The sequence below is a fragment of the Eurosta solidaginis genome, chromosome 4 (genome assembly GCF_040869045.1).
Source record: "Eurosta solidaginis isolate ZX-2024a chromosome 4, ASM4086904v1, whole genome shotgun sequence".
Classification (NCBI taxonomy): Eukaryota; Metazoa; Arthropoda; class Insecta; order Diptera; family Tephritidae; genus Eurosta; species Eurosta solidaginis.
The window spans coordinates 145031833-145052398 of NC_090322.1; the positions used below are offsets into that span (position 1 = coordinate 145031833).

The 20566-nt window shown below is 38.0% G+C and overlaps 1 protein-coding gene and 1 long non-coding RNA gene across 16 annotated transcripts in view; one reads left to right on the forward strand and one right to left on the reverse strand.

Moving 5' to 3' along the window:
* Positions 1 to 20566, forward strand: part of Atx-1 (Ataxin 1) — a 137019-nt gene that overhangs the window by 80900 nt on the left and 35553 nt on the right. For 3 of the 14 annotated variants that reach the window (XR_010952952.1, XR_010952953.1, XM_067783253.1), the window contains exons 1-2: positions 984 to 1654; positions 7423 to 7803. The exons of 6 other annotated variants lie outside the window; for them this stretch is intronic. The gene's annotated coding sequence lies outside the window, so the exon portion shown is untranslated. Of the gene's footprint in view, positions 1 to 983; positions 1655 to 7379; positions 8388 to 20566 lie in introns of those variants that run through there. 5 more of the 14 variants (XM_067783261.1, XM_067783254.1, XM_067783257.1 and 2 more) reach the window with 5 other exon arrangements.
* LOC137250445 (uncharacterized) lies at positions 8006 to 9456 on the reverse strand. 2 transcript variants are annotated; one of them, XR_010952955.1, is made up of 3 exons: positions 9163 to 9456; positions 8916 to 9109; positions 8006 to 8370 (listed from the first exon to the last, which is right to left on the reverse strand). It is a non-coding gene; the product is annotated as an uncharacterized lncRNA (long non-coding RNA). The 2 variants fall into 2 exon arrangements; XR_010952954.1 differs by having other exon boundaries at positions 8916 to 9456.

Consider the following 20566-nt stretch of genomic DNA (forward strand, 5'->3'; position numbering starts at 1 on the left):
AATTTATTTGAACCGCGGGATTCTTGATCGTCGTCCCTAGTATATGCTTCGAAGGCTCCATTCTCCCAAACCAGAATGCGAAACTAGTATATCAAAGCTTTCTTGTCCTTGTAAGAAATCTAACATACTTCTAGATGATGTGCTATGTGAGACTATCTCCTTAATGACCGCCTAGCTGTCAATGTAAAATATGACGCGGCTGCAAATTATGCAGAAGCTTTTATGTGACACTGATAGTAGTAAAATAAAAAAAATGTAATGCGCGATAACCCCCGAAGATATTTTAGGCCGAGGCTCTCTTCCAATCGTCGTCGTGCTTCTTTTTAATTTTTCCTACAAATTGGCGAGACGGGACCTACTCCGAACGGCATCTGCAAGGCAGACGAGTTTTCGCTGAAAGCTTTTCATGGCACAAATACACTCGGAGTGCTTGCCAAACACTGCCGAGGGGCGACCCCGCTTCTTATAATTGAAAAACCTTATTTCTAAAATGTTGATGTTGCTTTGCCCGGGGCGTGAACACAGGGTATTCGGTGTGGTAGGCGAAGCACGCTACCATCACAACACGGTGACCGCTGCTAGTAGTGAATCCTCATAATATGAAACTTTGGATTTTGTGTGAGCATTGAATTCTGGTTGCAAAAAAGTTCCACTTTTATAAAATAGGCCCATACTTTTCACATAATGTGGCATCCACTAGCACCCTGCATGGATGGATAAATTTGATTCTATTTCCCCGTTCGACGCCACCGCAACAACAAATGCGTATATAAATTGATCGTCTACCACGATGAAGCCTCCTTTAGGCGATTTTGTTGCTGTTATGTTGTTGCGGCGTTGGTGACTGTTTTGTTTGTATGTTTGAATGTATGTATGTATAAATGTACAATTGTCAGTTGGTAGGGACTAACAACAGCTTTACTACAATGTACTCTACCATCAAAGTACAAAATTATTTCACTTTTCGATTCAGAAGTGTACGCGCTCTAAACGTTGTAAGGCGATGCGGTGGGCAAATTGTGCAATTTTGACTTTTTAGGTTTATACGTCAGTGAAGTTATTGCTCGTGTGTGCACGTTCAACAAAAAATTTCATTCCATAGTACTATATATGTAGTACTTATGCCCATATAAATATATCTGTGATACGCAAATGAAACTGAAAATCGACAATGCAAATAAATAAAAACAACAACAACAATAGCACTCAGCATAAATGGTAGCCGGGCGTTTGAAATAAATAAATAAATAAAATGAAAATAGCTTCATAGAATGGCGGCTGACAGAGGGTCGGCCGTTAAATATAGTCCGTCAGTAGTATTGGACTGACGCATTAACAGACGTACGGATATACCGTCTAATATGTGTAGCAGTGTCATGCTAGCGAGTGTGTGGATTTAAGTGACTGCTGCATTGTTAGCTCGCTTGCAGTAGAAACATCTCAATTCCAGTAGCAAAATTTATCCAACGCAATACAACACAACTTGCGTAGGCGGGAATAATAAAAACCAAATAAAAGTACAATACCGACAGCGGATGCGAATTTAAACGATATTAATTTGAATTGCAAAAAAACTCATAAACAAAACTTGATTAGTAAAACTATAAAAAAGTTTATAAAACAAGCAAATTCCGAAAGTAAACAACGGACTATGGTAGCTTTGACTCATAAATGTTTCAAAAACCAAACTAGTTCTTAAAGGCCAATTAATGGTGACTTATAACCATAAAACCATAACCAGATCAAACAGCTGATCGAACCAACCTTATGGAAATCAATGTAATCGATTAATGGTGCCATGCCATAACGCTAACGCCATAACCATACCATAGACAACCAATTGGTGTTTGGTTTCTCGCCATACCCATAACCTAAAAATATTTGAGGTGGTGAATTTAATAACTTTTTGTAGATTTTTTAATTGTTTTGGATACGTTGTGACTAAGAGGACTTATTTTTTGTGGAATATGTTTGTAATTTTTTTCGTTTTCTTCATTTTTATGAAATTTTCACCATTTTTAGGTTAAGGCACCATTAATCGATCACATTGGAGATGGTTATGGATATGGGTGTGGTTACGACTATGGTGTTAGGGTTAAGGAAGTTTAATTAGCCCCTTAGGGCTGTTTTCACTAGTTCCAGTTAAGTTAATTTTTAGCTGTACGTTTCACCAACACGCAGACTAGCCAAACAGCTGACTTTTGTTTACATTTTTCCCTTGCACTAAAATCCCCGTCACATAAGCAGTTCATATATAAGTCGTTTATTTTGAAAGTGGTTTAAGTCCATTTTTTCTTATATTGAGATATTTAAGGGTTTGTGTTTGATTTGTTTCAAAAATATTGTTAAGTAATATTAATTTTTTTATGGCTTTGTGACCTTAAACATGTTAGAATATATAACGTAATATGTTTTGTAAAGTTTACTACAAAAATAAGCTGTGTTTGAGAACCTAATATAAATAAAAAGACTTTTTTGTTTGTGAAAAGGAATAAGTCCACTTATTTTTAAGAACTTAAATAATAGTAATTGTAAATATTTTATCTTCGATGTAGATGAATGTATTAGCTTTAAAATTAATAGGGAAGTTTTCAAATTAGATACAGATCTTTATTTATGTAATTAACAAATGTTTTGAAAAATAAATATTAATTCATTTATTAAAAAATTAAATTTACATTCATTTATTTATTACGGATAATACTGAAGACTTTGCCATATTATTTCTCCTCATTTCTATTATGTGTGAAGTTGTTAACCTTAGTAACTCCAACAGATCCTTATACTTAAGAGTTGAAATGGGACGTACATTTTTGTATAATGGTGTTAATTTTATTTTGTTGAAGTTTCTTGGTCTTCCCCGGCAAGGTAATAAATCAAGTATTTTGAACTCTTTATCCACTTCCATAGATTCTTTATAAAGCATTTTATAGTGTGCATTTTTTATAAATCGCATCCAACGTATCCTTAGCCAAGTGGCGAACCTGACTAGAGTTTTTTAATCTTTTATGAATTGCTTCTTCGAGATAATAATTAATAATAATTAATTTTAAATAAATATTAAATAATAAGTTTTATTGCAGTGGATTTAAACCAGTTTCAAAATAATTTTTTTGGATTTTGTTAGCTAAGTAATTTTCAAGTCCCCAAAATCATAGCGATTTTAATGATACTAGACTTAAATTGTTTATAAAACGCAAAGATTATACAGGAATGTGATTATTGTTATCATTAACTCCATTTTTTTTTTTTAAATGGACTTAAACCACTTTCAAAATAACGGACTCCTATATGGGTTTAACTCAATATTATGCCTTATGAATAGATTTCATGTATTTTTATGAAGAGCGACAGTGGCACCATCTGACATGAAAAAGTAGCCAACTTCCAACATTTGTTGCAAGCAAAGCATAAGAAGATGAATTTGACATTTGCTTTGGCTAAGGATGCTTTCACACTTTGCAAGTGAAATTATTTTTCCTACTCGTTGGTAATATTTCTAACATTTTTCATAGTTGAAAACTGCAATATAACAATTGAGTAGAAAACAAAATATGTTAGCAATATATTTCTTGTACGGTGAGAACGGTTATAACAGTGAGTATAACAGTGATTCCAAAAATTTTGTACGTGAGAGCGCAAGGCGAAATAAACTTCAATTGCCAAGTCTGAAGTTCCTTCATATTCACAAACGCAACATCTTGCGTGATTGTGGCGATGCTACTGGCATGCATAGTTTAGGTTAGGTTAGAGTGGCCACCGGTGCACCAGTGCACTTAGGCCCAAAAGGTCCCATTGTGATACCACGTGGATCTCTCCCCTACCCAAACCAACAGGTCGATTCAGCAAATGTCAGGAATTTCCTAGGTTCCACCTTAGCCGGATCACAAAGATCGGCAAAGAAGGGAGATCCCAGAGATTTCTTCCTCTTGCTCCAAACGCTGGACAGTCGCACAGAAAATGCTTGACTGTTTCTATCTCTTCTTCGTCTTTGCAGCTCCTGCAGTAATCGTTATAAGGAGCACCCAGCCGTTGTGCATGCTTCTCGATTGCTATGTGGCCGGTTATAAGTCCAACCACCAGAGATATGTCCCCCTTCAAAGAATAAGGAGACTTCTTGTTCGTCTCGAGTCCCATTCAGGCCACACGAGCTTGGTGGATTCGAGATTGCTCCATCTCACACCCGCTTCCCTAAGGAAAATTCCTTTCAAATTGAGCTTACATGTAACGAGCGGCATGCGGAACGGATGTGCCCCCTCTTGCAAGTTCGTCAGCCATCTCATTGCCCGGTATTTCCGAGTGTTCAGGCACCCATACCAGACTGAGCGAAGTTTGCTCAGCGATCTCGTTAAGAGATTTGCGGCACTTCTCCACTGCCCTGGACTTACATGTGACCGATCCAAGCGCTTTAAGTGCAGCCTGGCTGTCAGAGTAAATACAAATTTTATTATAGCCGTGAACAGCATTCCTCAGGTGATCAACGGCCCCATTTATAGCAGCCACCTCCGCCGCTAAAAGATAGATTCCTCCTAGTTGAGGTGCAAAGAACCCGCTGCCCCCCCCCCCTTTTATCCAGTCTGGAGCTCTCAGCATATATCTGCAGCCTATCGCTCAGTTCCGGCGGCTCCTTCGACCAATAATCCCTATCCCGGATAACAACCTCGTACTTCATGTCGAAAAATACAGTCGGAGCGCAACAGTCCGACGAGGGCGAATCCAGCTTCTTAAGGATGGCTGCATGTCCAACCACATTGTCTCTCCAGCCGGATAACTTTCGCAGCCGTAGAGCAGAAAAGGCCGGACATTGCTTGGCCATTAAATCTATTGGCAACACATTAAAAAGAGTATCCAGCGCCTCCGCAGGGGTGGTGCGCAAAGCGCCCGCCACGCAGACTAGAGCACTTCTTTGTACCTTCTGGAATACTCGTAGGGTCGATTTTGTATCTAAGCTCGTCCGCCAGACTAAAGCCCCGTATAGAAGGATTGGTCTAACCACAGCACTGTAGAGCCACGGCGTAATATCCGGCGATAGTCCACATCTTCGTGCAACAGCTCCCCTACAGCTGTACAGTGTCACCCTTGCTTTCCTCATACGCCCCTGAGCGTTTTCTCTTCAGTATAGTTTCCCATCCAAAATTACTCCTATGTATTTGGCAGAGTCCCGCAACGTCAGGGTCGTACCCGCTAGCACCGGCAGCTGCAACACAAGTATCTTATATTTCCTAGTGAACAGAACCAGTTCAGTTTTGGCTGAATGATGCATAAGATTGCGTTGAACGCACCTATATAAAAAACTTCATTGTGTCTCGGTCATAAACTGAGACAGAAAGCTTCAGTTATCATGGAGAAAACGAAATTTTCGATATTTTATAGATAAGTGATTAATTGAAGGTGTTGAAAACGGACCTTAACGTCACTAAATAGTATGACCATTAGGGTGCCATTAAAAGTGCTACAAAAATATTCGTGGCCCTAAAATATTAGTGGATAGCATACGATCATGACAGTTTTTCATTTACACTGAAAACATACATGGATATTATGACATCTCATGCTTAAAGGTTCACTCAACTTTTTTCACAAAATTGTATGGTCGCAATGATTTTCAATATTTGAGGTTAAAGAATCTTCAACACAACAGCGACAACGTCATAAACTTTTCAACAATACATACTATCAAGCAAAGATGTATGCAGCTACGCATTGGCAACAACTAGTCGGCCAGCAATGACTGAATGTGAGCTATGTTTTACTACCTTGAAAGCCTTAGGTGCGTACCATGCCAAAGTCAATGCGATTCAATCTTTGAAATTTAATTTTTAGGTTTGATGTGATAATTGTCTGTCTTGTTTTAAGGAATTCGATTTTATTTTGTTGGGAGCCAAACAGAGCCAAAGTGATGATGCTGTGAGCCATACGGAGGCAATGGAGCCATCGTTTTTACTTGTACGAAAATTTCGGTTCCAAATTGGGGAATCTTGCAGTCGATTTTTGTATAACTTATTATTGAACTAAAGTCTTGAAATTTTGAACATTCTTTAGATTGAAGGAAAAAACTGTCACTAGGAGGCGCAGGCAACGCGACATTTCAAAAACTCGTCCAAATTGGGAAATTTCGCGCACAAAGATTTTTGCGATTTGTTGTATAAAATATATACAATTATCGATTTAACCGGCGGTTGGTCACCCTGTGTTGGTGAAAGCTAAAATGTCTAATGAAGCTATCTGATATATTGCTATCCTCCAGATAAAATCCAAATTAACTGGAGCTGTTGAAAATGACCCTAAGTGTCGCACGGATCTAAATATTTAGGAAATTCTCACGAAAGGGAATCTTAGCATCAATATTTAAGAGACCTCTCATTGAGCTACAAAGTTAATAGCGCACAAGTTGAAAATACATTAAATTTTGGAAAAAAAATTGCGATATTTCGAAATTTAATACGTAACGACGGAATGTTCCGATCAAGTTCTAAGAAACTTGTCATTGAGCTATAAATTTTCAGTCTTATACTTATTTCTAAAAGACACGACTGTTCAGCAAAAGGGGCAACAATTTCGCCAGGTGGCGCACAGGGTGTGAAGAACTTGATACAAATGTTTCACTAGATGACGCTCAAATATAGGTAATAGGAAATGTAAAGAAAGACAGTGAGACAGAGGAATACGAACTTTTTTGATGAGTAAACATCTTTGCACACGGTATTTGACAGTTCAAACTGTAAGCGTAGTATTTAGATGTTTCATACGTGGGAGAATATCCATATATAAAACACTATTTACACAGTAGCGTAATGTAGGGATAAGGTACGTGATAAATTTGATATGAGCAAAGTCAAATCGAAATAAAAGCCGAAACGGAACCGAAAGCGGAGGGCTTGTTATCAATTTGTTATTGAAGTGTTGACCCTTTTCTTTATCCATGAGTTATTTGTTTGTTATAGATATATTATCAACGAGGTACAGACGATTTATCGATTTATTATAGAAGTGTTATATGTTTGTTATCGATAAGAAAGGCTGTTAATAAGTTACCGATTTCTTATCAACGAGTTATAGGCTTATTATCGGAAAGTTGCCAATTTACTTTCGACAGGTAATCGATCTATTATAGACAAAACACAGACTTATTATCAAAAAGTTATCGATTATTAGTTAAAAAGTTGTCGATATGTTATCAAAATATTATTGATTTAACATCGACAAGTTATCGATTTTTATCGGAGTGTTACTAATTTGTTATCAGCGGATTATCGATTTGCTATCGAACATTTATCGATTTGGTATTGAAAAGATATCAATTTGTTTTATTAAAAATCAGATTTTTAGATAGCCCTAGGAAAAAATTTGTTTGCTAAAAACGAAACACCCTTATGCAGGTACATTTTTATTAAATCGTCTAAATTGCATAACAAATTGAAGTGGTTATTATTGCCAATAAATAAAAGTATAACGTGTACAAATTGTTCAACGTTTTCAATTTCGTTGTCGATTTTGTAATTCAAAACATTGCAAAAACAAAGAAGAAAAACGAAAAAAGGCAAAACAATAAAGACCAAGAAGAAACAAATATAACAAAAAAAAGAAAAAAAAAAACAACAAATAACCAAACATTTCAATTTCAAACTAAAACGCCAATACAGCAACTTTTTATTCAAGTCAACGACAGTAACAGTGACTATTGGCCGCACGGCTAGCGCCATCAAAGACACCAAAAAGAAAAAAAAAAATGAGTGGCGCGTGCAATGTGAGCGGCTTGCGGGTGGTAAACGGGACGTATGAGTGATATTTATTCTATGAAATGTGAGTTTTGCTTGTTTGCAGCCTAGATTTTATCTATTGTCTATAAATATAAAACAAGCTTGCGTTTATATGTACGCATATTGTCACTTGCGAAGCGAATATATTTGGCGAGTCGAACAGATTGGCGAATTCACATCAAATTTGCATTGTGAGTGGCGAATGAACTTATTCGACTGCAATGTGTCATTGCCATTCAAACAAATTTAATTAGTTCATCCGAATTTGACGTTTCTGTCATCTGTTTTTATTATTTATTTGTGCACAAACAGAAATGTAAAAAACAAGTTTATTAAATAGTAATAAATAAAGTTAAAAATGTTTTATAACGTTGATCTTTTTTCCGTTATTACCCGGAATATTGCTTCCACGCCCGTTATCACCCGGGTTATTGGTTCCAAAAGACTGTCCTGTCGGGTTGGCGGCTTCTTGGAGGTTCAGTAGCTCATCCACGGATCTCTCTAGCGCAGATAAACTTCGCTGGGCGTACGGTCCTCCTCCAGTGGCTACGGTCTCGCTGCGGTTTGTAGAAACCTTTTTTTTAAGCTTCAACTTATAATCTAACCAAACCTAGGACAAATATATTGGTAAGTATGAACTGACACGCAGAATACAATTCAGTTACTACTAGAGGCCTGCACGGATACGATGGTTCGGGTATATAACTAAGTAAAGCTTCTGACAATTATCACGTTGTCGGTTACTTTGGAAACTTGCATCGTGATATCGTACGGTTACTTTTGAAACTAACTGGTCAAGTATCTTATCGGGTATTATCAGAAAAATAGTAGGCGGTGGCTCGGAGCTAGGATCTAACCAAACCTAGGGCCCATCTCTGCACCCTTCCCAATGCCAGTAACATACCCGAGTAGATACATTAGCAGGTAAAGCTGCTTTACTCGAGTCGATTTCCTGGTAAATTTTCTCAAACAAAGTGCCTACTTGTATATGATGTTTGAATTGAGTTGGGAGTCAAAAAAACCATCACTAATTCGACTCGTGTAAAACAGCCTTAAGTATCAAAAGTAACTCCAGTCAGTAACCGTACGATGCTACGATGCCACGATTCTGCGATGTATACTTTTGTATTATTCGTGCAGGTATATTCTTCTTACCTTGTTCCACTCGCGCCCGTTACGTATTGGAGGACCTATGGAGTTAAGATCCGTGGCGAAATGGTCCCACAATTCTGCCATGCTCCTCCTGGTCTCTCCAAAATTCCCCATGCCTCTGGCGACGTCTGGATTATTTTCCATCAGCTCGACCAGCTTTTGGAATTGCTGCGGCGTTGTTCTTCTCATTCTGAAAACTTCATTTATTCAAACCAATAAATAACTCAATTTAATTTAATGAATTACTCACTTTTATTTATTTATTCAATTTATTTACTTTTTTCAATTGAAAACATTCAAATAAATGCCAATGCGTCCTTTTCTATTTTCAAGCGCGAACAAAATAAGCATTCGACAAATTTTGACAGATTTGGCGAAGCGAATATGATTTTTTCGCTTGTGGCAATTCGACAAATTCATCTTCGTCACTCATTCGACTTTTTTTTGCGAATTCGCTAGCGATTCGCATCTCGCAATTCGAGACCGCGAAATTCGACAAAATTTTCATTCGCTTCGCAAGTGACAATATGCGTAATGATGTTTTCTTTTTTTATATACCCAGTTGCGTTGCGTAGTAGCAGAGAAAAATGTGTGAAATTACCAATATTTCTCGAAAATCGAAGTTTTGCGAATCTTGTTAAGGTATAACAACAATACAACTATAACAAATCTTCGAAATTCTGATTCTTTATATATTTATAGGTAGAAGCTAGTTTTCGAAATGAATTGATTTTCACCTATTTTATTGCAATTGATTTTCGGAAAAATATGCTTTGCAAAAAAAAAATTACAAATGCGATTTCAAAGTGATGAGCAAGTCCGAAACATTTTGGAAATTGTTACTATTTTTTGAAAAACAAGTTCTAAAATAAGGAAGAGGATATTTTAATTTGCGGCCACCGTGGTGTGATGGTAGCGTGCTCCGCCTACCACACCGTATGCCCTGGGTTCACACCCCGGGCAAAGCAACATCAACATTATAGAAATAAGGTTTTTCAGTTAGAAGAAAATTTTTCTAAGCGGGGTCGCCCCTCGGTAGAGTTTGGCAAGCGCTCCGGGTGTATTTCTGCCATGAAAAGCTCTCAGTGAAAACTCATCTGCCTTGCAGATGCCGTTCGGAGTCGGCATAAAACATGTAGGTCCCGTCCGGCCAATTTGTAGGGAAAATCAAGAGGAGCACGACGCAAATTGGAAGAGAAGCTCGGTCTTTGATCTCTTCGGAGGTTATCGGGCCTTACATTTATTTATTTTATATTTTAATTTTGACTGTTTAAAAAACGAGAAAATACGTGAAAACAAATTTTGAAAAGGACTTTATTGTAATGTATGACACTAAAACTAAATAGAATTCTGAAAGCTTTGAGATGAATTGCAAATATTTTGATAACTATTTTATAGTTCTAATTTTGAAAATAACTCGAATTTCGAATATTTGTAAAAGTTGTATTTTTGTTTTATCATTAAATAAAAGAATATTGGCTAGCACACTTCACGAATTTTTACTGATAAGTAATCAAGTAATTAAAAAATTCTATCAAAAAAAATTCTCTTGCATTTGACTATAAATGAAACACTTTCAAATTCCACATGTAGGTATATAATGCTCCATTCCATGCAAACTTCTATTTTATTACTTGTAAATCAATTTTATTACTCATACAAAAATGACTTATCCAACGATTATTTTGTTTTTGTTGTTGTTGCTTTGCTTCATTTAGACAAATCTTTAAGCATAAAAAATTGTTTATTATTTCTTTTTATCTACGAATGCCTCTTAACTTGTTTATTTGCTCGCACTCAAGCCGGCATACCAACGTAGCGGAATGCGTAAATTCGATGCGTGAATGCGTAAGTGATGTGTATGTGTTTGTGTTATTCCTTACGAGCCGTACGGCGGTTGTATAAACTTGGAAAACATGTGCCCGAACACTTCCATACAAACCTTAGAAATCATACTGATGAGCCATGGCTTCTGGCTAAAAATAGACCGGTTCTGTGGAGTGGCGATAATAGCAAGAGCAACGGCAACAACATAAGAGTAGCATTTAGGCAAAGCAAACAAAACATGACCAACAATACTACACTACTTACATACATACATACATATATATGTATGTACTTCAAGAGAAAAAGCAAATAATAATACTTAGTAGATATATGTGCGCGTGTAAACGAGTATTATTTACCTTGCTGTGAGCATTCGGAGCGCCCATAGGTGGGTGCGTTGATTTTACTCCGGGAAAGTATGATAAATTCTCTGCAGCCTACCCGGGCGGCCGTGATACAATTATTCGAACACATTTTCGTATGAAAAATATTTGCAACACAATCTGGATCACCGTTGCTTTTAGTAACCCCTTCCGTTAAGAGGCCTCGTCTTTGCTTAGTCTTTATATAAAATTTATCTCAATGATTTCAGAGTCAAACTGCCATTTTTGGCCATATTTCGTACCGACCTGTGACAGTATTACAGTGCGCCTGAGGCCGTATTTTACATGGCACTATCTTTGGCGGTCGCCGTATAAGTCGCTCTATGCATGCATTCGCAATTTGTTCTTAACGAGTAGAGCTCTCGCTTGCGAAGCTAATTTTGAGATACAAATTGGTTTATAAGTTTTGTATGACATTTACTTGCCACAGTATACTAGCACATCTGGCTATAAAAAGATATGAATATAGAAATTACTCTCAAGAGAGCCATTGCTTCCAAAACATAACGAAAAGCGTAGACGCTTTTTATACTCAGCTGAGCAGAGCTCACAGAGTATATCAATTTTGTTCGCATAACGGTACCCCGTAACGACATAAACTAATCGAGATAGATATATACTTCTATATATCAAAATGATCTGAGCGAAAGAAGAAATCCATTTAGCCATGTCCGTCCGTCCGTTCGTCTGTCTGTCCGTGAACACGATAACTTGAATAAATTTTGAGGTATCTTGATGAAATTTGGTATGTAGGTTCCTGGGCACTCATCTCAGACCGCTATTTAAAATGAACGAAATCGGACTATAACCACGCCCACTTTTTCGATATCGAAAATTTCGAAAAACCGAAAAAGTGCGATAATTCATTACGAAAGACGGAGAAAGCGATGAAACTTGGTGGGTGGGTTGACTTTATGACGCAGGATAGAAAACTATTAAAATTTTGGACAATGGGCGTGGCACCGCCCACTTTTAAAAGAAGGTAATTTAAAAATTTTGAAACTGCAATGTGGCCGTCGTTGAAGACATCATGATGAAATTTGGCAGGAACGTTCCTGTTACTATATGTATGCTAAATAAAAATTTGCAAGATCGGATGACGAACACGCCCAATTTTAAAATAAGAATTTTTATGTAAAATTTTATGAAAAAATTGAACATATTTACAGTATATGAGTAAATTATGTCAACATTCAACCCCAGTAATGATATGGGGCAAAAAAATACAAAAATAAAAGAAAATTTCAAAATGGGCGTGGGTCCGCCCTTTTTCATTTAACTTGTCTAGAATACTTTTAATGCCATAAGTCGAACAATAATCTACCAATCCAGGTGAAATTTGGTAAGGGCATTGCTTCTATGGTGATAACTGTTTTCTGTGAAAATGGGCGAAATCGGTTGAAGCCACGCCCAGTTTTTATACACAGTCGACCGTCTGTCCTTCCGCTCGGCCGTTAACACGATAACTTGAGCAAAAACCGATATATCTTTACTTATCTTAGTTCACCTACTTATATGAACCCACTTTATCTTGGTATTAAAAATGGGCGAAATCCGACTATGACCACGTCCACTTTTTCGATATCGAAAATTTCGAAAAAATAAAAGAATGCCATAATTTTATATCAAATACGAAAAAAGAGTTGAAAAATGGTGATTGGATTGGTTTTTTGACGCAAAATATAACTTTAGAAAAAACTTTGTAAAATGGTTGTGACACCTACCATATTAAGTAGAAGAAAATGAAAAAGTTCTGCAGGGCGAAATCAAAAGCCCTTGGAATCATGGCAGGAATACTGTTCGTTGTATTGGATATGTAAATAAATTAGCGGTACCCCACAGATCATGTGCTGGGTCCACATGGTCCACATTTTGGTCGATATCTCTAAAACGCCTTCACATATACAACTACCACCACTCTCTTTTAAAATCCTCATTAATACCTTGCATTTGATACCCAAATCGTACAAACAAATTCTAGAGTCATTCCTGGTCCAGCTTTACGGCGTTATCTCGAAAAGGCGTCCACCTAAAGAACTATGGCCTACTCCCTTTTAAAATACTATTTAATACCTTCCATTTGATACCCATGTCATAAAAAACACATTCCAGGGTAACCCTAGGTTAATTTTCCTACATGGCGATTTTCCCTAATTTTGTCTCCAAAGCTCTCAGCTGAGTTTGTAATGTTCGGTTACACCCGAACTTAGCCTTCTTTACTTGTTTTAGAGTGTCTCACTGTAAACTATTGTAGTAAATATTCCTACATTCTTTGTTACATAGAGATTGTTTTGTTTTCGTTATTCATTTTGTCCTCTTTACTGTTCCGTTTTGATTTCGCTTTATACCTTCTATGTATTTTATTTATGAATTAGTACAACGCGATAAAATTGTATGCTGAATATGTACATACTATTAACCCCACTCCACAGGACATCCCGACATTGAACTTAAAGGAATTCATTAATTTTGAAGACTATGAAGCCCTTGGCCCACAGTCCTCAAGGGTCTGATGTACACCATCATGTGCACACACACGCTCCTATAGGACCAACTTATTGTCTATAAGCTCTCCGTATACTTCAACAGCAACATAAACATACTTACATATGTATGTATGTATGTATGTACCGAGCTCCACTTGTAACGTATTAACTACGTTAATATACGTACATATTTAATTTTTGCTACTAAACTCTTCCTCGTTGTCTTCTTTTTTTCTTCAAGGCCATTTTATTGCCAACAAAAGCTTGCCTCACTGAATGCTTCTACACAATAACCAACAACCTCACCAGTCACTCCCCTCACTCACACACTGTTACAGGCAACACCGTTCACCGGCAACTAAATAAGCAACAACATTACTACATATATCTACTATCTATTTTGTTTGTATATTTAAACGCATCGCTAAATCAAGTATGTACAACACTCTAAGACGTGTCAGCGGGGTCCGATGGGCCAGCAACACGATGGTCTATGGCATGGCATAGTATCATGTGCTTTGTGCTGTAACTATGTACATATATTCTTTGGAATTGAGTGCCAGAACCTGTTACGAAGGACTCACCACACACTTGAGTGAAGTTTGTACCGACATAAGCTGTTTTTCCACATACCAAGCGTGCTTTAAGCGTAAAGATGTATATATATTCAGGCAAAATGTTAAAGAAAAGTTGAAGGTATCTTTGATTTGGTTGTTGTTATTGTAAATATGTACCAACTTGATATCGTTAGCAGAGTGCGCGAACAAATAAAATAAACGTTGCATTTTGTTTAGTTTTCGTCATTCAACCGACACTGTTGTAGATCCTTTAGTAAACTGTATAGGGTCGTCTTTATCTACTAGAACCATAAGCGCCAAGCCGACAGCTTCTAAGATAAAACCTTCTCGGTAGACGGAGACTCCACTTGATTATATGTTGAGACCATTCCATTGACTTTTGTTGCAGACAATATCTTTGCGACATAAATGGGTGTCTTATGGTGCATTTATATTGGATCTGCGCGAGCATGTGTGAGGTCCCCCCGTTCCTTTTCCACCAAATTCTAGTGTCGATAGGAATACCTTTTGGGCAGGAGATTTTTTATCCATTCACATAACATAACGAAGACTTTGGGCTTTTATCCATTCACTATCTTCAAATTTGCAAAAACGCTACTGCAAGTCCTCCGTAAAGTTAACTCGTTCAACGATATTGGCATCACAGGAAGCATCAAAAAATTCCGTAAAGCTTATCACTCTCAACTGCAAGGATCGTACCTTCCCTAAGGTTTAGGGAGTGTTGCGTATATGGATAACCCTTTCAGGGAAATGAAACCGGTGCGTTTTCTATTTATATTGCCTCTAACGACATGCATGAAAACCAACTATAAGTCCATTCACCTGTTGGGTAAATTTTTGTTCATCGCTAGCGGACCTTACTTTTCAGCCTAGCCTAATCAGCTCTAAAAAGCACTTGTTGTCAAGAGTAATTCTCCATTCAACTTCTAGACTGACATTGTTTTCATTGTTACCGCTGCTGCTCATTTACCTAAAACCGTTCCCATTTCCAAATTTGATAGTGACGCAGCTGCCAAGGCACGCATGCACCAATCCTTTCTTGCATGACAGCAAGTACTTCATCTTGCCCTCGTTAATCATAATACTTAGATTGTACTCTCGCTTTATTGTTTGTCGGCTTTGGCTTTCAACATTTCGTACAATATGCCACATCGTACCTTATAAGATTAAGCCTTGCTTATTTACCAATTTGTGGTGTGCTACTTTTCCATTTCCAATCCAATCCGAATCCAATCAGTTTAATATTGCTGAGAAGTTTTTCATAACAGAAATACCTCGGACGGTTTGTCAGACCACTGCCAAACAGCGACTCCGATTTAGAATTCCGTTTGTGTTGATTGGCAGCATATTTTGTTGTTTTCCGAAACGTTATGTTATTTTAGCCGGTATATTGCCACCCCTATATATTTTGTTGTTGTAGCGATAAGGACACACCCCGAAGTTCTTGGGGAGGGTTATCGATGTTGATGGTCCTTTGCCGGATGCAGATCCGGTACGTTCTGGTAACAAACACCATTAAGGCAGCAGCACGACCATCTTGGGAACGATTTAGTATGACCACAAGAAACCTTTAAGGCCATACCGCCCTCCCACCCCCAATATCCGTGGCGAACATGGAGTCGCCAGAGCCTCGGCTGTTAAAGTAACAGGATTCGCCGCGGGAAGGTGATGTTGACAATTGGGTTGGAGACGCTATATTTTGCGCTAGCAACACCTTGAAAGGGTTGCCCTACACAACCCCTTGAATCAATTAGGTATTTTAGTCGGCTCTTACGACAGGCATACCTGCCGCGGGTATATTCTAAGACCCCTGACTCGCTGGAGAGTGCCACTCCCCATCGTCATTGTGAGATTCCGTCATTATTAATTAGGGTATCGGTCTCGTCATCTTCCTCGTTACCTGGGAAGGAAAGTTACCACTTACCAGATCTCCGTTTTTATTATTAAGAACTTTATGTCGGTTCAAAAACCTTCCGTCACCTGCACAACTCCCTGTTAGAATTTTTGGCATTATTCCTATCAGCCAGCATCTGAAGCTCCTTACATTCACGCCGGTAAGCGTCATCTTCCTTTATTCTAGTTAGATATGTCCCTGCCATCTTAGCGTGGCGCTAACGTGGCGACATCCTATCGCATCTACTGTTTCTCGGATCTCGCTGGAACTATGTAATGCCTGCGTTGACAGTACATAGTAAGGGAGCTCCACATCGAACATATATTGGTTAAGATAGCGCTCGAATTCGGTTCAATTCAAAATATATTTTGTTTGCGTACTCTGGTGCCGTGTACTGCTGAGGCGTCTCATACTTACAAACGTAATGTGTACCTCTTGAACCGTATTAGTGTTTATATAAGCCGACTGTGCCTTAGATGATAGGCCATCTCCAGTGTATATCAGTGTTTATAGCCGCAAGATAGTAAACAAAAACTACGTTAAAACTTACATTCTTTATATTTCAAATGATAATTCATTTGGATATGCTCATATTGGATACCCAATAGAGAAATAAACTATAACGAAAGTAAAGAATGTATTGAAGCGTTTTAGATAATGCTGCTCGAGTATATAGTCACTATTGTGAAGGAGGAGTAAGGGTAGTTAGGATACAAGTGAGACCAAAAAAGTATCAGATAGTTTGCATAACGGTATTCTCTCTTCCCCTTCCGGAAGAAGGTTGTAGAAGTGTATCAAGTTGTACTTGCTGACATATCTATTACTGGATTGAATTAAGTCTTTCATAAATCAAGAAGCAAATACTAAAACTATGTTATTTTGATATCAATTGATACTTTCTTAATGCGTCTAAAAATAGCAACCGCACGATAGACACGCTCTTCCCTAGGTCCTATACAACTATTCCAACTAACTACATATTCTTTTGCTCAGCCTGTGGTGGTCGATCACAAATTCACTGCTAAACCGCCCACCTTTTCTAGGCTGCAGTGGTGCAGAATAAATCTGATTTTAGCTTTGACGAATACCTCAAGAAAACTAGGTAATTTTGGTGCAATGAAGATTAACGATAGATGTTGTTCTAGTCATTATTGTGGTAGCCTCACTTCACTCTGCTTAGCTGACAGGTTTATTATTATTATTAATAGGTCTGGAAGCACTGCGACCTTTGTGGAGATCTATTGTGCAAGACCTTTCAGCCTAATTTTGTATCTGGAGGCTTTTTATGTATCTAAGTACCTCTTCAGGCTTTTTACTCCATATTACATAGGGATTAAGAGTCCCACCACCTAGATGGGATAGTCTCTGCCTAGCCAGAGCGACGCATTCGCAGAGCAGTCGGAATGAAAATTAATTGGCAGATTTTACACAAATGTTGCGATATTTGTCTTTCAAATAATTTTTTTTAAATTCTTCATTTTATTTGGAAGAGTTGTGTGTATTTTTTGTTTAAATTTGAGTTAAATTGGCATAATAAATCTTTCTTTAAAAACTTCTATCAAGAAATCTATTAGGCAAACAAATCGATGCTGATCGAAATGAAGTCGACCTGTTCTGAATTCCGATCCAGCGCATTTTTACGATTCGCACGCACAATAGCACGTATTCTTGCGTCTGCGCATCAAAAACCATATCTGCAGGCATTTTTTAATTAAAATAAAATTTTATGAGACTTAAACCAAAACACATAAACAAAAACAGCTGATTAAACTGGTTACCGAATCGGAATGAAAACGATTCGAAATCGACTTCGAATCGATATTTTACAATCGGATTTGAGAACTCCAAATAGAAACCGAGTCGAAATCAATGTCGTTTTACTTTTCATTCCGAGTCGGAATTCATAACAGGCCTGAATACTTTTCAAACCGATAATTTTTGGTCGGAATCGAAATTGAGAACACCAATCCATTTCGATTCCGAAAAAATTGATCGGAATCGGAATCCAGAACAGGCCTGAATATTTTCAACAAAATGGAAACTCCATCAGCCAATGCAGCAAACCAAGCTGATTCTCTGCAGGGTAGACTCTCATTTAATCACAGCACATTTGTACGCGCACCGAGTTTGTTTGTTATGATGTGAATCACGCATGGCATTTTGTAGTTGCTGTCAGATGTTGGCGTCACCGACATCATGTCCATGTCTGGTTTAATTGTCTTATATGTATGTAGCTACCGTCCATTTTATGTTAATGTAGGCGCATTATTGTAGTTTTAATTGCATTCCAAGGGATACCGCAGGGGTTTACTACGTAGCGTGCTTGACTTGTAGGAAAACGTTTGCAAGTTCGATGTACGGAACAGGTCAAATCCCAAATGATAATGGTTAGGCAAAATTGCTTCAATAGATGCAGGTGGATATATAATGCTGGCCAAACCGATGATCTTCTCTAAGGTATTGATCTTGTATAATGTATATTACGATTTCTACCGAAAACTTGGAGAGAGTGAATAGCTTTGCTGGAGTCGGCAATGTTCTGTCAAATATTCTCCTGCTATAATATTTCCACAAACCTGTTTATCCTGTATTAAAATTATGCTACGAGTTTTGCGCTACAAGCCTAAAAGGAAAGATAGCTTATATAGATTACTGGCCTAAGGTTCTGCAAGTATAATATAGGCGATGTATATTGGAACGATTTTCCGTCATCCCTTGTCAAATTTGGTTTTGAGACAAACCGGTTTCGGCGTTGTGCCATCATCAGTGTCCATTTTCGTTCTGATCTGTTGTTGCCGCTTGTGTTGTATTTATAGTTCATAGGTACATGAGCAGGTATTGTTAAAATTTATGCTTGTGTATATTTATGTGTAGATATATGCTGTGTGCTCATTCAGTACCGAGGGTGGTTCTTACTGATCGATTTGTGTGGCTGACTGAGGCAGGTCATTAATTCTAGTCATTTGACCTTCTTTGTGTTATAATATAGGCTGTAAAATCCACAGTGAAGTTCTTGAGTAATATACTGCCGAGTATTCACAATCGTGCATAAGTTCATGTTGAGGCTATATAAATATTTGTCTTCGGATTTTGAAAATGGTGCCAGTATATTCTTGTTTTTTTTTTTTCATGGCGAAAAGCAGAAATACTTTACTTCATATTATCAGTTCAGGCCGATATATCGGCGTTTATTAATTTTTATACTCAGTGGCGCCTAATACACAAAATACATTAACTTTATCTTTGTATACCTGGCTGCACTTATAATAGGGGTATTATACTTTTAATCGAATAACTCGTTTAAATAGACCCATAACATAATAGTATTGAAAACTCGCGAAATCGGACGACAACCACACCCACTTTTTTAATTCATTACCAAAGACCGATAAAGTAATAAAACTTGATGAGTGGGCTGACTTTATAAAAAAATAGAAACTTTGTACAATTTTAGAAAATGGGAATCGCACCACTTACATTTAATATAAAAAAATTTAAAAGTTTGCAAGCCGTAAATCAAAAGCAAAAAATTAATACCTGGTGCAGTGTACCTCCGATAAAGCTAGATTAGGTTAGGTTAAAGTGGCTGCCCCCCAGAAATGTGAGGGCACACTTAGGCCGGCTGGCCCATTATGATACTTGGTGCACATTGAACCAATTTGGCCTTCTGATGTAGCGTAGAAAATTTTCGATTTCCGAAGAGCCAAGTTCTGCTAAGTACTCGATGAAATACTTATTCAGACATTCCATACGTATACTGGCCTGAGCAGCGCATCTACAGAGGAAGTGCTCGACGCTCTCCTCTTCATCCCTGCAGCTCCGACAAAAATCGTTGCTTGGAATACCCATGCGTTTGCCGTATATTCACATCAGGTACTGGCCCGTTAGTATCCCGATCAGTGGACATAGGAAGAGACGGATGAGGTTAATGAGCATCCTAGTTCGATTCTCATTTATGCGAGGTCAGGTTTGTTTGGACACTTCGCATGTGGGTTTCAGGGTCCATCTGGAATTCGCCTTCTTGGTGGAAAATGATATGAGCCAGTGTTTGCACGGGGGACCAATATCCTTTAGCTGGCTTAGCTCTGTCTGTTCAGTAGCCTTCCTCGCTAGTTCATCGGTAGCACAGTACCCGGGTACACCGCTATGACCTGGGACCCATACAACAGCTGTCTCGGCCCGCGATGCAAATTTGTTTAGGGTCTGTCTACACTCTATTGCTAATTTTGATGAAGTGTTCTTGCCTTGGAGGGCTTTTATTGCCGCTTGACTGTCAGTCATTATTACAGTTAATTCCGCCTGGAAGACGCTGCAGTGGCTTGGCAGCCCTATGCTTACGGAAAGTGAAATATCATCTGAGTAGATTCCACTGCCCACGTTACCATTGAGCTTGGAGCCATCCGTGAACATGGTCGTGCACTTTGGGTCTAGGTAAGTGGCGTTATCCCATACCTGCCTCTCTGGAATTCTGATTGAGAACTTGTTG